Below are 16,014 nucleotides of genomic sequence, written 5' to 3' on the forward strand. Positions count from 1 at the left end.
TAAACTAGGATCATACCAATCTCAAGCAACGTCTGCAACCTGCAACCAACTGTTCCCAAACCCCGAACAGTGCAACACCCCAGCTATCAAGCTACCAAGTTCCACAACACCCCAGCTTCTCCAGACCTACCAAGTTTCCCGTGGTCATCAACTCCCCGCGATTAGATCCACACGTCTAACTCCGATCCTGACACTCTGTAGTGTGTGTGTGCGCTGTCTACTCTGTAGTGTTGTGTGCTGTCTACTCTGTAGTGTATACTGTCTACTCTGTAGTGTGTGTTCTGTCTACTCTGTAGTGTGTGCTGTCTACTCTGTAGTGTGTGTGCTGTCTACTCTGTAGTGTGTGCTGTCTACTCTGTAGTGTGTGCTGTCTACTCTGTAGTGTGTGCTGTATACTGTCTACTCTGTAGTGTGTGCTGTCTACTCTGTAGTGTGTCTACTCTGTAGTGTGTGCTGTCTACTCTGTAGTGTGTGCTGTCTACTCTGTAGTGTATGCTGTCTACTTTTTAGTGTGTGCTGTCTACTCTGTAGTGTGTGATGTCTACTCTGTAGTGTGTGTGCTGTCTACTGTGTGTGCTGTCTACTCTGTAGTGTCTGTGTGCTGTCTACTCTGTAGTGTGTGCTGTCTACTCCGTAGTGTGTGCTGTCTACTCTGTAGTGTGTGCGGTCTACTGTGTGTGCTGTCTACTCTGTAGTGTGTGTGTGCTGTCTACTCTGTAGTGTGTGTGCTGTCTACTCTGTAGTGTGTGCTGTCTACTCTGTAGTGTGTGCTGTCTACTCTGTAGTGTGTGCTGTCTACTCTGTAGTGTGTGTGCTGTCTAGACAGCACTACTGTCTGATGTGAACCAAAGTGCCCTTCTGGGACATACGAATAAACTTGAACTTGAACTTGAACTACTCTGTAGTGTGTGCTGTCTACTCTGTAGTGTGTGCTGTCTACTCTGTAGTGTATGCTGTCTACTCACTCTGTAGTGTGTGCTGTCTACTCTGTAGTGTGTGCTGTCTACTCTGTAGTATGCTGTCTACTGTGTGTGCTGTCTACTCTGTAGTGTGTGCTGTCTACTCTGTAGTGTGTGTGCTGTCTACTCTGTAGTGTATGCTGTCTACTCTGTAGTGTGTGCTGTATACTCACTCTGTAGTGTGTGCTGTCTACTCTTTAGTGTGTGCTGTCTACTCACTCTGTAGTGTGTGCTGTCTACTCACTCTGTAGTGTGCTGTCTACTCTGTAGTGTGTGCTGTCTACTCTGTAGTGTGTGCTGTCTACTCTGTAGTGTGTACTGTCTACTCTGTAGTGTGCTGTCTACTCTGTAGTGTGTGCTGTCTACTCTGTAGTGTGTGCTGTCTACTCTGTAGTGTGTGCTGTCTACTCTGTAGTGTGTGTGCTGTCTATTCTGTAGTGTGTGCTGTCTACTCTGTAGTGTGTGCTGTCTACTCTGTAGTGTGTGCTGTATACTCTGTAGTGTGTGCTGTCTACTCTGTAGTGTATGCTGTCTACTCTGTAGTGTGTGCTGTCTACTCTGTAGTGTATGCTGTCTACTCTGTAGTGTGTGCTGTCTACTCTTTAGTGTGTGCTGTCTACTCTGTAGTGTGTTATGTCTACTCTGTAGTGTGTGTGCTGTCTACTGTGTGTGCTGTCTACTCTGTAGTGTGTGCTGTCTACTCTGTAGTGTGTGCTGTCTACTCTGTAGTGTGTGCTGTCTACTGTGTGTGCTGTCTACTCTGTAGTGTGTGTGTGCTGTCTACTCTGTAGTGTGTGTGCTGTCTACTCTGTAGTGTGTGTGCTGTCTACTCTGTAGTGTGTGCTGTCTACTCTGTAGTGTGTGCTGTCTACTGTGTGTGCTGTCTACTCTGTAGTGTGTGTGTGTGCTGTCTACTCTGTAGTGTGTGTGTGCTGTCTACTCTGTAGTGTGTGTGCTGTCTACTCTGTAGTGTGTGCTGTCTACTCTGTAGTGTGTGCTCTCTACTCTGTAGTGTGTGCTGTCTACTGTGTGTGCTGTCTACTCTGTAGTGTGTGTGTGCTGTCTACTCTGTAGTGTGTATGCTGTCTACTCTGTAGTGTGTGCTGTCTACTCTTTAGTGTGTGCTGTCTACTCTGTAGTGTGTTATGTCTACTCTGTAGTGTGTGTGCTGTCTACTGTGTGTGCTGTCTACTCTGTAGTGTGTGCTGTCTACTCTGTAGTGTGTGCTGTCTACTCTATAGTGTGTGCTGTCTACTGTGTGTGCTGTCTACTCTGTAGTGTGTGTGTGCTGTCTACTCTGTAGTGTGTGTGCTGTCTACTCTGTAGTGTGTGCTGTCTACTCTGTAGTGTGTGTGCTGTCTACTCTGTAGTGTGTGCTGTCTACTCTGTAGTGTGTGCTGTCTACTGTGTGTGCTGTCTACTCTGTAGTGTGTGTGTGCTGTCTACTCTGTAGTGTGTGTGTGCTGTCTACTCTGTAGTGTGTGTGCTGTCTACTCTGTAGTGTGTGCTGTCTACTCTGTAGTGTGTGCTGTCTACTCTGTAGTGTGTGCTGTCTACTGTGTGTGCTGTCTACTCTGTAGTGTGTGTGTGCTGTCTACTCTGTAGTGTGTGTGCTGTCTACTCTGTAGTGTGTGCTGTCTACTCTGTAGTGTGTGCTGTCTACTCTGTAGTGTGTGCTGTCTACTCTGTAGTGTGTGCTGTCTACTCTGTAGTGTGTGTGCTGTCTACTCTGTAGTGTATGCTGTCTACTCTGTAGTGTGTGCTGTCTATTCTGTAGTGTGTGCTGTCTACTCTGTAGTGTGTGCTGTCTACTCTGTAGTGTGTGCTGTCTATTCTGTAGTGTGTGCTGTCTACTCTGTAGTGTGTGCTGTCTACTCTGTAGTGTGTGCTGTCTACTCTGTAGTGTGTGCTGTCTACTCTGTAGTAAGTGCTGTCTACTCTGTAGTGTGTGCTGTCTACTCTGTAGTGTGTGTGCTGTCTACTCTGTAGTGTGTGCTGTCTACTCTGTAGTGTGTGTGCTGTCTACTCTGTAGTGTGTGCTGTCTACTCTGTAGTGTGTGCTGTCTACTGTGTGTGCTGTCTACTCTGTAGTGTGTGTGTGCTGTCTACTCTGTAGTGTGTGTGTGCTGTCTACTCTGTAGTGTGTGTGCTGTCTACTCTGTAGTGTGTGCTGTCTACTCTGTAGTGTGTGCTGTTTACTCTGTAGTGTGTGCTGTCTACTGTGTGTGCTGTCTACTCTGTAGTGTGTGTGTGCTGTCTACTCTGTAGTGTGTGTGCTGTCTACTCTGTAGTGTGTGCTGTCTACTCTGTAGTGTGTGCTGTCTACTCTGTAGTGTGTGCTGTCTACTCTGTAGTGTGTGCTGTCTACTCTGTAGTGTGTGTGCTGTCTACTCTGTAGTGTATGCTGTCTACTCTGTAGTGTGTGCTGTCTATTCTGTAGTGTGTGCTGTCTACTCTGTAGTGTGTGCTGTCTACTCTGTAGTGTGTGCTGTCTATTCTGTAGTGTGTGCTGTCTACTCTGTAGTGTGTGCTGTCTACTCTGTAGTGTGTGCTGTCTACTCTGTAGTAAGTGCTGTCTACTCTGTAGTGTGTGCTGTCTACTCTGTAGTGTGTGTGCTGTCTACTCTGTAGTGTGTGCTGTCTACTCTGTAGTGTGTGTGCTGTCTACTCTCTGTCCCCCTCTCTCTTTCTGTCTCCTGGCTCTCTGTCTCCTCCCTCTATGTCTCTCTCTGTCTCATCCCTCTATTTCTCTCTCTGTCTCCTCCCTCTCTGTCTTTCTCTCTGTCCCCCATCTCTCTATGTCTCCTCCCTATCGGTCTCTCTCTGTCCCCCCTCTCTCTCTGTCTCCTCCCTCTCTGTCTCTCTCTGTCCCCCTCTCTCTCTCTGTCTCCTGTCTCTCTGTCTCCTCCCTCTATGTCTCTCTCTGTCTCCTCCCTCTCTGTCTTTCTCTCTGTCCCCCATCTCTCTATGTCTCCTCCCTATCGGTCTCTCTCTGTCCCCCCTCTCTCTCTGTCTCCTCCCTCTCTGTCTCTCTCTGTCCCCCTTTCTCTCTCTGTCTCCTGGCTCTCTGTCTCCTCCCTCTATGTCTCTCTCTGTCTCATCCCTCTATGTCTCTCTCTGTCTCCTCCCTCTCTGTCTTTCTCTCTGTCCCCCATCTCTCTATGTCTCCTCCCTATCGGTCTCTCTCTGTCCCCCCTCTCTCTCTGTCTCCTCCCTCTCTGCCTCTCTCTCTGCCCCCCTCTCTCTCTCTGTCTCCTGCCTCTCTGTCTCACTCTCTGTCCCCCTCTCTCTCTGTCTCATCCATCTCTTTCTGTCCCCTTTCTCTCTGTCTTCACCTCTCTCTGTCTCTCCCCCTCTCTCTCTGTCCCCCCCTCTGTCTCTGGCCCCTCTCTCTGTCCCCCCTCTCGATCTGTCTGTCTCTGCCCCTCTCTCTGTATTTATCTTTGTCTTTCTGTCTGTTTTTCTCTCTCTGTCTCTCCCCTCTCTCTGTCTTTCTGTCTCTCCTTTACACACATCTGCAGTGCACAGAGCAAGACCGTTTGTGTCACTAAAATATTACTGCTCAATTCTGATTTATTGCTCACATCAAATTTATAGTTTGTTCGCAATGTTTTCTAATGTGTCAGATTCCAGTGTGACCTGCTCACGGTCCTGAACTGACCCAACATCAGCTTCCAGTGTGACCTGCTCATGGTCCTGAACTGACCCAACATCAGATTCCAGTGTGACCTGCTCACGGTCCTGAACTGACCCAACATCAGATTCCAGTGTGACCTGCTCACAGTCCTGAACTGACCCACATGACCCGCAAACGAACAAACAAAGCTGTCACACTTTATCAGCCAAAATCTAACCTGCTGGTTTGCCACACTTGGTTGTTAATACTGTTTATATCTTTATATCTGTCTATATCTTGTATTTCTTTTAACTTATCGTGTTCATTATGTAACCTATGGCCACTGTCCAAATTCAGCCTTTAAACACATATATTGATCTTATTTTATTTGTTAATTTTCTGTCAGGTTTTGTGTAGAAAAGGTGTGTGGACCCAAATGCAGAAAGAGGCAGACAGGAGACGTTCAGGAGCAACAGAGGAACTTTACTGAGAAATAATCAACAACAGACACCACTAGCACATTGCTAGGCTTACCTTGAACTACAGGAGACACAGAGAAAACACAACACGTACCGTACACATGGACAATAGGAAGTTTAAGCAGTGACGTTTTAAGGACGGCGACGAGGTTCAAACCGAGTTGCCGTAGAGTCCCAAAATTACTATCACTAAGCTCCGCGACACCGAGGGACAGGGGCTACAGACACACTGAGGCAATATATACACAGAGGAGTCATCAGGAACATGAGGGGCAGCTGGGACGGTAGGAACACAGAGGGCAAAATGGGAGAACTCAGCTAGCAGGGCAGACTAACGAGGGAATATAGGCAACACCCCCACATGTTGCCTATATTCCCTCGTTAGTCTGCCTTTTTCCCCCACCTGTTGCATATTCCCTCAACAGGTGGGGGGAAAGGCAGACTAACGATAGAACATAGGCAAAAGGTGGGGGGGAAAGGCAGACTAACGAGGGAACATGGGCAACAGGTGGAGGGAAAAGGCAGACTAACGAGGGAACATAGGCAACAGGTGGGGGGGAAAGGCAGAGTAATGAGGGAACATAGGCAACAGGTGGGGGGGAAAGGCAGACAAACGAGGGAACATGGGCAACAGGTGGGGGGAAAGGCAGACTAACGAGAGAACATGGGCGACAGGTGGGAGGAAAAGGCAGACTAACGAGGGAACATTGGCAACAGGTGGGGGGAAAAGGCAGACTAACGAGGGAACATTGGTAACAGGTGGGGGGAAAAGGCAGACTAACGAGGGAACATGGGCAACAGGTGGAGGGGAAAGGCAGACTAACGAGGGAACATAGGCAACAGGTGGGGGGAAAAGGCAGACTAACGAGGGAACATAGGCAACAGGTGGAGGGGAAAGGCAGACTAACGAGGGAACATAGGCAACAGGTGGGGGGAAAAGGCAGACTAACGAGGGAACATAGGCAACAGGTGGGGGGAAAAGGCAGACTAACGAGGGAACATAGGCAACAGGTGGAGGGGAAAGGCAGACTAACGAGGGAACATAGGCAACAGGTGGGGGGAAAAGGCAGACTAACGAGGGAACATAGGCAACAGGTGGGGGGGAAAGGCAGAGTAATGAGGGAACATAGGCAACAGGTGGGGGGGAAAGGCAGACTAACGAGGGAACATGGGCAACAGGTGGGGGGAAAAGGCAGACTAACGAGGGAACATAGGCAACAGGTGGGGGAAAGGCAGAGTAATGAGGGAACATGGGCAACAGGTGGGGGGAAAAGGCAGACAAACGAGGGAACATGGGCAACAGGTGGGGGGAAAAGGCAGACTAATGAGGGAACATATATAGGCAACAGATTGGGGGAAAGGCAGACTAACGAGGGAACATAGGCAACAGGTGGGGGGAAAAGGCAGACTAACGAGGGAACATAGGCAACAGGTGGGGGGGAAAGGCAGACTAACGAGACAACATGGGCAACAGGTGGGAGGAAAAGGCAGACTAAGGTGGGGGGGAAAGGCAGACTAACGAGGGAACATAGGCAACAGGTGGGGGAAAAGGCAGACTAACGAGGGAACATAGGCAACAGGTGGGGGAAAAGTCAGACTAACGAGGGAACATAGGCAACAGGTGGGGGGGAAAGGCAGAATAACGAGGGAACATAGGCAACAGGTGGGGGGAAAGGCAGACTAATGAGGGAACATAGGCAACAGATTGGGGGAAAAGGCAGACAAACGAGGGAACATAGGCAACAGGTGGGGGGAAAAGGCAGACTAATGAGGGAACATATATAGGCAACAGATTGGGGGAAAGGCAGACTAACGAGGGAACATAGGCAACAGGTGGGGGGAAAAGGCAGACTAACGAGGGAACATAGGCAACAGGTGGGGGGAAAAGGCAGACTAATGAGGGAACATAGGCAACAGGTGGGGGAAAGGCAGACTAACGAGGGAACATAGGCAACAGGTGGGGGGAAAAGGCAGACTAATGAGGGAACATAGGCAACAGGTGGGGGGAAAGGCAGACTAATGAGGGAACATAGGCAACAGGTGGGGGGAAAAGGCAGACTAACGAGGGAACATGGGCAACAGGTGGGGGGAAAAGGCAGACTAACGAGGGAACATAGGCAACAGGTGGAGGGGAAAGGCAGACTAACGAGGGAACATAGGCAACAGGTGGGGGGAAAAGGCAGACTAACGAGGGAACATAGGCAACAGGTGGGGGGAAAAGGCAGACTAACGAGGGAACATAGGCAACAGGTGGGGGGGAAAGGCAGAGTAATGAGGGAACATAGGCAACAGGTGGGGGGAAAAGGCAGACTAACGAGGGAACATAGGCAACAGGTGGGGGGGAAAGGCAGAGTAATGAGGGAACATGGGCAACAGGTGGGGGGAAAAGGCAGACAAACGAGGGAACATGGGCAACAGGTGGGGGGAAAAGGCAGACTAATGAGGGAACATATATAGGCAACAGATTGGGGGAAAGGCAGACTAACGAGGGAACATAGGCAACAGGTGGGGGGGAAAGGCAGACTAACGAGGGAACATAGGCAACAGGTGGGGGGGAAAGGCAGACTAACGAGACAACATGGGCAACAGGTGGGAGGAAAAGGCAGACTAAGGTGGGGGGGAAAGGCAGACTAACGAGGGAACATAGGCAACAGGTGGGGGAAAAGGCAGACTAACGAGGGAACATAGGCAACAGGTGGGGGAAAAGTCAGACTAACGAGGGAACATAGGCAACAGGTGGGGGGGAAAGGCAGAATAACGAGGGAACATAGGCAACAGGTGGGGGGAAAGGCAGACTAATGAAGGAACATAGGCAACAGGTGGGGGGAAAAGGCAGACTAACGAGGGAACATGGGCAACAGGTGGGGGGAAAGGCAGACTAACGAGGGAACATGGGCAACAGGTGGGGGGAAAAGGCAGACTAACGAGGGAACATATGCAACAGGTGGGGGGAAAAGGCAGACTAACGAGGGAACATGGGCAACAGGTGGGGGGAAAGGCAGACTAACGAGGGAACATGGGCAACAGGTGGGGGGAAAAGGCAGACTAACGAGGGAACATATGCAACAGGTGGGGGGAAAAGGCAGACTAACGAGGGAACATAGGCAACAGGTGGGGGGAAAAGGCAGACTAACGAGGGAACATGGGCAACAGGTGTGGGGAAAAGGCAGACTAACGAGGGAACATAGGCAACAGGTGGGGGGAAAAGGCAGACTAACGAGGGAACATGGGCAACAGGTGGGGGGAAAAGGCAGACTAACGAGGGAACATGGGCAACAGGTGTGGGGAAAAGGCAGACTAACGAGGGAACATAGGCAACAGGTGGGGGGAAAAGGCAGACTAACGAGGGAACATAGGCAACAGGTGGGGGGAAAAGGCAGACTAACGAGAGAACATAGGCAACAGGTGGGGGGGAAAGGCAGACTAATGAGGGAACATAGGCAACAGGTGGGGGGGAAAGGCAGACAAACGAGGGAACATAGGCAACAGGTGGGGGGGAAAGGCAGAGTAACGAGAGAACATAGGCAACAGGTGGGGGGGAAAGGCAGACTAACGACGGAACATAGGCAACAGGTGGGGGGAAAAGGCAGACTAACGAGGGAACATAGGCAACAGGTGGGGGGAAAAGGCAGACTAACGAGGGAACATGGGCAACAGGTGGGGGGAAAAGGCAGACTAACGAGGGAACATGGGCAACAGGTGGGGGGAAAAGGCAGAGTAACGAGAGAACATAGGCAACAGGTGGGGGGGAAAGGCAGACTAACGACGGAACATAGGCAACAGGTGGGGGGAAAAGGCAGACTAACGAGGGAACATAGGCAACAGGTGGGGGGAAAAGGCAGACTAACGAGGGAACATGGGCAACAGGTGGGGGGAAAAGGCAGAGTAACGAGAGAACATAGGCAACAGGTGGGGGGGAAAGGCAGACTAACGACGGAACATAGGCAACAGGTGGGGGGAAAAGGCAGACTAACGAGGGAACATAGGCAACAGGTGGGGGGGAAAGGCAGACTAACGAGGGAACATAGGCAACAGGTGGGGGGAAAAGGCAGACTAATGAGGGAACATAGGCAACAGGTGGGGGGAAAGGCAGACTAATGAGGGAACATAGGCAACAGATTGGGGGAAAAGGCAGACAAACGAGGGAACATAGGCAACAGGTGGGGGGAAAAGGCAGACTAATGAGGGAACATAGGCAACAGGTGGGGGAAAGGCAGACTAACGAGGGAACATAGGCAACAGGTGGGGGGAAAAGGCAGACTAATGAGGGAACATAGGCAACAGGTGGGGGGAAAGGCAGACTAATGAGGGAACATAGGCAACAGGTGGGGGGAAAAGGCAGACTAACGAGGGAACATAGGCAACAGGTGGGGGGGAAAGGCAGACTAACGACGGAACATAGGCAACAGGTGGGGGGAAAAGGCAGACTAATGAGGGAACATAGGCAACAGGTGGGGGGAAAGGCAGACTAATGAGGGAACATAGGCAACAGGTGGGGGGAAAAGGCAGACTAACGAGGGAACATAGGCAACAGGTGGGGGGAAAAGGCAGACTAATGAGGGAACATAGCAACAGGTGGGGGGAAAAGGCAGACTAAGGTGGGGGGGAAAGGCAGACTAACGAGGGAACATGGGCAACAGGTGGGGGGAAAAGGCAGACTAACGAGGGAACATAGGCAACAGGTGGAGGGGAAAGGCAGACTAACGAGGGAACATAGGCAACAGGTGGGGGGAAAAGGCAGACTAACGAGGGAACATAGGCAACAGGTGGGGGGAAAAGGCAGACTAACGAGGGAACATAGGCAACAGGTGGGGGGGAAAGGCAGAGTAATGAGGGAACATAGGCAACAGGTGGGGGGAAAAGGCAGACTAACGAGGGAACATAGGCAACAGGTGGGGGGGAAAGGCAGAGTAATGAGGGAACATGGGCAACAGGTGGGGGGAAAAGGCAGACAAACGAGGGAACATGGGCAACAGGTGGGGGGAAAAGGCAGACTAATGAGGGAACATATATAGGCAACAGATTGGGGGAAAGGCAGACTAACGAGGGAACATAGGCAACAGGTGGGGGGGAAAGGCAGACTAACGAGGGAACATAGGCAACAGGTGGGGGGAAAGGCAGACTAACGAGACAACATGGGCAACAGGTGGGAGGAAAAGGCAGACTAAGGTGGGGGGGAAAGGCAGACTAACGAGGGAACATAGGCAACAGGTGGGGGAAAAGTCAGACTAACGAGGGAACATAGGCAACAGGTGGGGGGGAAAGGCAGAATAACGAGGGAACATAGGCAACAGGTGGGGGGAAAGGCAGACTAATGAAGGAACATAGGCAACAGATTGGGGGAAAAGGCAGACAAACGAGGGAACATAGGCAACAGGTGGGGGGAAAAGGCAGACTAACGAGGGAACATGGGCAACAGGTGGGGGGAAAGGCAGACTAACGAGGGAACATGGGCAACAGGTGGGGGGAAAAGGCAGACTAACGAGGGAACATATGCAACAGGTGGGGGGAAAAGGCAGACTAACGAGGGAACATATGCAACAGGTGGGGGGAAAAGGCAGACTAATGAGGGAACATAGGCAACAGGTGGGGGGGAAAGGCAGACTAATGAGGGAACATAGGCAACAGGTGGGGGGGAAAGGCAGACTAATGAGGGAACATAGGCAACAGGTGGGGGGAAAGGCAGACTAATGAGGGAACATAGGCAACAGGTGGGGGGAAAAGGCAGACTAACGAGAGAACATAGGCAACAGGTGGGGGGGAAAGGCAGACTAACGACGGAACATAGGCAACAGGTGGGGGGGAAAGGCAGACTAATGAGGGAACATAGGCAACAGGTGGGGGGAAAGGCAGACTAATGAGGGAACATAGGCAACAGGTGGGGGGGAAAGGCAGACTAATGAGGGAACATAGGCAACAGGTGGGGGGAAAAGGCAGACTAACGAGAGAACATAGGCAACAGGTGGGGGGGAAAGGCAGACTAATGAGGGAACATAGGCAACAGGTGGGGGGGAAAGGCAGACTAATGAGGGAACATAGGCAACAGGTGGGGGGGAAAGGCAGACTAATGAGGGAACATAGGCAACAGGTGGGGGGGAAAGGCAGACTAATGAGGGAGCATAGGCAACAGGTGGGGGGGAAGGCAGACTAATGAGGGAACATAGGCAACAGGTGGGGGGAAAGGCAGACTAATGAGGGAACATAGGCAACAGGTGGGGGGAAAAGGCAGACTAACGAGAGAACATAGACAACAGGTGGGGGGGAAAGGCAGACTAATGAGGGAACATAGGCAACAGGTGGGGGGGAAAGGCAGACTAATGAGGGAACATAGGCAACAGGTGGGGGGGAAAGGCAGACTAACGAGGGAACATAGGCAACAGGTGGGGGGGAAAGGCAGACTAACGAGGGAACATAGGCAACAGGTGGGGGGAAAAGGCAGACTAACGAGAGAACATAGGCAACAGGTGGGGGGGAAAGGCAGACTAATGAGGGAACATAGGCAACAGGTGGGGGGGAAAGGCAGACTAATGAGGGAACATGGGCAACAGGTGGGGGGGAAAGGCAGACTAATGAGGGAACATAGGCAACAGGTGGGGAAAAGGCAGACTAATGAGGGAACATGGGCAACAGGTGGGGGGGAAAGGCAGACTAACGAGGGAACATAGGCAACAGGTGGGGAAAAGGCAGACTAATGAGGGAACATAGGCAACAGGTGGGGGGGAAAGGCAGACTAATGAGGGAACATAGGCAACAGGTGGGGGGGAAAGGCAGACTAATGAGGGAACATAGGCAACAGGTGGGGGGGAAAGGCAGACTAATGAGGGAACATAGGCAACAGGTGGGGGGGAAAGGCAGACTAACGACGGAACATAGGCAACAGGTGGGGGGGAAAGGCAGACTAATGAGGGAACATAGGCAACAGGTGGGGGGGAAAGGCAGACTAACGACGGAACATAGGCAACAGGTGGGGGGGAAAGGCAGACTAATGAGGGAACATAGGCAACAGGTGGGGGGGAAAGGCAGACTAATGAGGGAACATTGGTAACAGGTGGGGGGGAAAGGCAGACTAACGAGGGAACATAGTCAACAGGTGGGGGAAAAGGCAGACTAACGAGGGAACATAGGCAACAGGTGGGGGGAAAGGCAGACTAATGAGGGAACATTGGTAACAGGTGGGGGGGAAAGGCAGACTAATGAGGGAACATAGGCAACAGGTGGGGGAAAAGGCAGACTAACGAGGGAACATAGTCAACAGGTGGGGGAAAAGGCAGACTAACGAGGGAACATAGGCAACAGGTGGGGGGAAAGGCAGACTAATGAGGGAACATTGGTAACAGGTGGGGGGAAAGGCAGACTAATGAGGGAACATAGGCAACAGGTGGGGGGGAAAGGCAGACTAATGAGGGAACATAGGCAACAGGTGGGGGGGAAAGGCAGACTAACGACGGAACATAGGCAACAGGTGGGGAAAACAGTACACAAGGACTATACAGACAATAATAACAAAAGCTATACTTTACTTTACTGTCTAGTAATCATTGTCTGAAATAAGACTGATAATGGTCTATAAAGTAGGATGAATTGTTGAGACACCAAAACCTATTGTCATCAATTAGAGCGCCCTAATCACTGAGCTGTGCCACTGACATGAAAGCTGCCTGGCACAGCTATTAATAGCAATGTGTAAACAAACCAACGACTATACTGACATACTGTATAATGGCCAGACACTGAGCACAAAGACGTGCAACCAGAAGATCAGCTTTTCCAAACATCTCAGCACCCTTTACACACAGCCTGTAAGTGACCAGGAGGAAGCAGGCCACACAAGAATAACAAACCAGAGTTCACAGAGTTTCTGACATTTTCATGAATGGATTTAAGATTTAGTAGGTAGAAAATAACCTGTGAAAGTTTCAGGTATTTTGGCCCAGCAAAATATGTTATATTACGTGTTATTAAAGTTGTTATTCAATTCAATTCAATTCAATTCTTTATTTCAGACCCAGGGAGATCCATATCACATAGAAATAGTAAAAACAGCACAGTACAAGACGAAACAAGATGAAAACAAGCAAGGCCTTCCACAATGCTCAATGCTTAACATACAGACATGTTCGCCAATGGTTCCACAGTCTGGAAAAGAATCTGACAGAACTGCGTACAGGGTTAGTCAGGACAGCAATGAGGTCATTTTCTGACAGATGCCCTACACATAAATCTATACATCAGATTCCGCAGGACAGCAGAGCAGGTAGGAACTCCGATACTAACAGACATATAACTCGCGCTAGAGCTTCTTGAAGCTCTCAACAGCAGCCTCATGCTGTCATTATAAGCCACTGTGAGCTTTCTGATGCTGCTTTGTTTAAAACGACACCACAGGTGGGCAGTATACAACTGTGTACAGTATGCTTTAAAAAGTGAGATCTTCACCGGTACAGAGCACATGCTGAACTTGCGACACAGCATGTTCGCTTGAGCATACAGCTTCTGACGCTGTCTATAGATGTCCTTGTCATCAGACAGGTCATCTGAGATAATATAGCCCAGATATGTGATCTCACTGCACACACTGAGTGCAGAGCCAGCAAGATAGAAGTCAGGAAAGGTTGAATGTCTGTCTTCTCTACTTCTGACAATCATGATCTTACTCTTTTTAGCATTATATATTATATCAAAATCAGCACCATACTGTGAACATATTCTCAGAAGCTGTTGGAGACCAGCACTACATGGACTAAGGATGACCAGGTCATCTGCATACATAAGGTGGTTGACTAACAAGTCCCCAACCCTACAGCCCGTACCACATGAATTTAAGAACACAGATAAGTCATTCATATACAAGTTAAAAAGTGCAGGAGACAGAATTCCACCCTGGCGAACAGAGTTGGACACATGGAAGGGAGCAGATGTCACATTCCCCCATTTCACTCTCATTGTCTGATGCGCATACCAATACGCCAGAATTCTAACTAAAAAACTAGGGACCCCACTTTTAGTTCATTTTACAAATAGTTTCTCATGATTAATACATTCAAATGCTTTTGAAGCATCAATAAAACACATGAACATTGTAGAGTTTTGCCTATTCTATTTATCTACAATTTCCTTAAGTGCAAAAATCCATAGATCCGTGCCAAGCTTTCGTTTAAAACTAAATTGGTTGTCAGTAGACAGGATGAACCTCTCGTCTACTCAAAATAAGTCTCTCCAACACTTTGGACATGAAACTGGCCAGAGCTATTGGCCTATAATTATCTGAGCTGTTCAGCTTCCCCACTTTATCTTTGAGGACTGGAGCTAACACAACAGATAGCAGAAGATCAGGTAGCACTCCATGAACTAAAAAACCTGTGTAGCACATGGCCACCAGAGGGCACTATTATACTATTGGCATTATTACACTATGTTAAAATCTGAATGTTTTTTTGCATGTGAAAAATAGCTGTTTTTGCGATATGACGTTTCCACCAGACAGTAACTTGTGCACCAACCACACCAAGTCAGTTTCCTTGTATGTGCAAACATCCCTTGTGCAAAACAAAATATTTATAATTCAAAACACGCTCAAGCTCCCTGTAAAGGGCACCGCATCATTGGTTTGACTCTTTAGCTTCTTCAAACTTGGCTTGAAGCACTTATGAGAGAAAACAATAAAAAGATAATTCTAAGTTTCAGACATATTATTCTAGGCATAAAAAAAGATTTTACAGTGCAAATGCATTTGATTGCCTGCAGATTAATGTCTCCAAATCTTCTGTCTGGCCACAGTAGCTGCAGGGGGGCAGTCAGTTGGTCCTTTTATTTTATTTTTATTTTAAGGCTGAGAATTTTGCAACTTAGAATTATTTTGTAACGGTTTCCTCTCCCATAAATACAATAAGAAAAACATATAATAAGAACAGCAACATTATACACTTAAATCATTAATTGCACAGATCTTACCTGGCATTCTCTAGAGGTCTATAGAGATGGGATGGACATCTGACCTGGTTTTAATGAAGAGAACATAGACAGAGTTTTCAGTCAGTCTGTGCCTGTTGTCAGATCGCCTACAGCTTTAAGATGCAGAAAGAGGAAGTGAACAGGGAGGTAGTTACAGTAGATGATGCACAACAACATTCTCTAACCACACCCATAATGTGCAAAAGCCAAATACTAAAGACATGGAAAGACCTGCCTTGACACTGATGTGATTGAGGTGCGGCCACATGCCACAACACGCAGAGACTCTGGAGTCAGTGAGCTTTGGGGTGCTGAAAGTCTATGATGTCATATAAAGTATATGATGTCATATAAAGTCTATGATGTCATATAAAGTCTATGATTTCATATTAAATGCTGGGGTTGATCCCATGTGTTGCACAGATCTGGTGCCAGAATTAGATTTAGCCATTTTGATCACTCGAGAATTGATCAACATGGTCAAAAATTCCCCAAAACACAGAGCAGAATTTTCTTCGGCCACAGCTATGCCATTCTACGTGCGATCGGGCTGAAACTTTCAGAAAGAACACTTTAATTACTGTAGGTAATTAGGGCAGATTAATTTCCCTAATTACCTAATGATGATTGTCCTAATTACGCAATGATGATGTGATGTCACTCAAGCAATGATGACATAATCTGGTGACATCATCACTGTTGACATCACTCACTGATGACATCCGCATTGAGTGACATCACTGGTGACATCACCAATTCTATACACTAGTGGACCCGTGGGAGTTAGACCTCCCCGTGGTCTCCAAAGCCTCCGGGACACACCCAAATTCTTTCTTTTTTTCCCTTCTTTTTGCTCCTTTATTTATTTATATACATAACTGATTACTTATACTCCCATCATCATCATCATCATCATACATCAAATTGCCAAAGTGGCATCTGTCTGTCTGTCTGTCTGTCTGTCTGTCTGTCTGTCTTTATGTCTGTCTGTCTGTCTGTCTCTGTCTGT

At 48.9% G+C, this 16,014-nt stretch overlaps 1 protein-coding gene across 2 annotated transcripts in view; it reads right to left on the reverse strand.

Moving 5' to 3' along the window:
* LOC310789453 (NACHT, LRR and PYD domains-containing protein 3-like) overlaps positions 1-15,107 on the reverse strand; it is a 94,861-nt gene extending 79,754 nt beyond the window's left edge. For both annotated transcript variants that reach the window (XM_083651096.1, XM_083651095.1), the window contains exon 1: positions 15,006-15,107. The gene's annotated coding sequence lies outside the window, so the exon portion shown is untranslated. The remainder of the gene's footprint in view (positions 1-15,005) is intronic.
* Between the last annotated feature and the right edge of the window lie 907 nt (positions 15,108-16,014).

The sequence above is a fragment of the Poromitra crassiceps genome (assembly GCF_964638095.1).
Source record: "Poromitra crassiceps genome assembly, chromosome: 14".
Lineage (NCBI taxonomy): Eukaryota > Metazoa > Chordata > Actinopteri > Beryciformes > Melamphaidae > Poromitra > Poromitra crassiceps.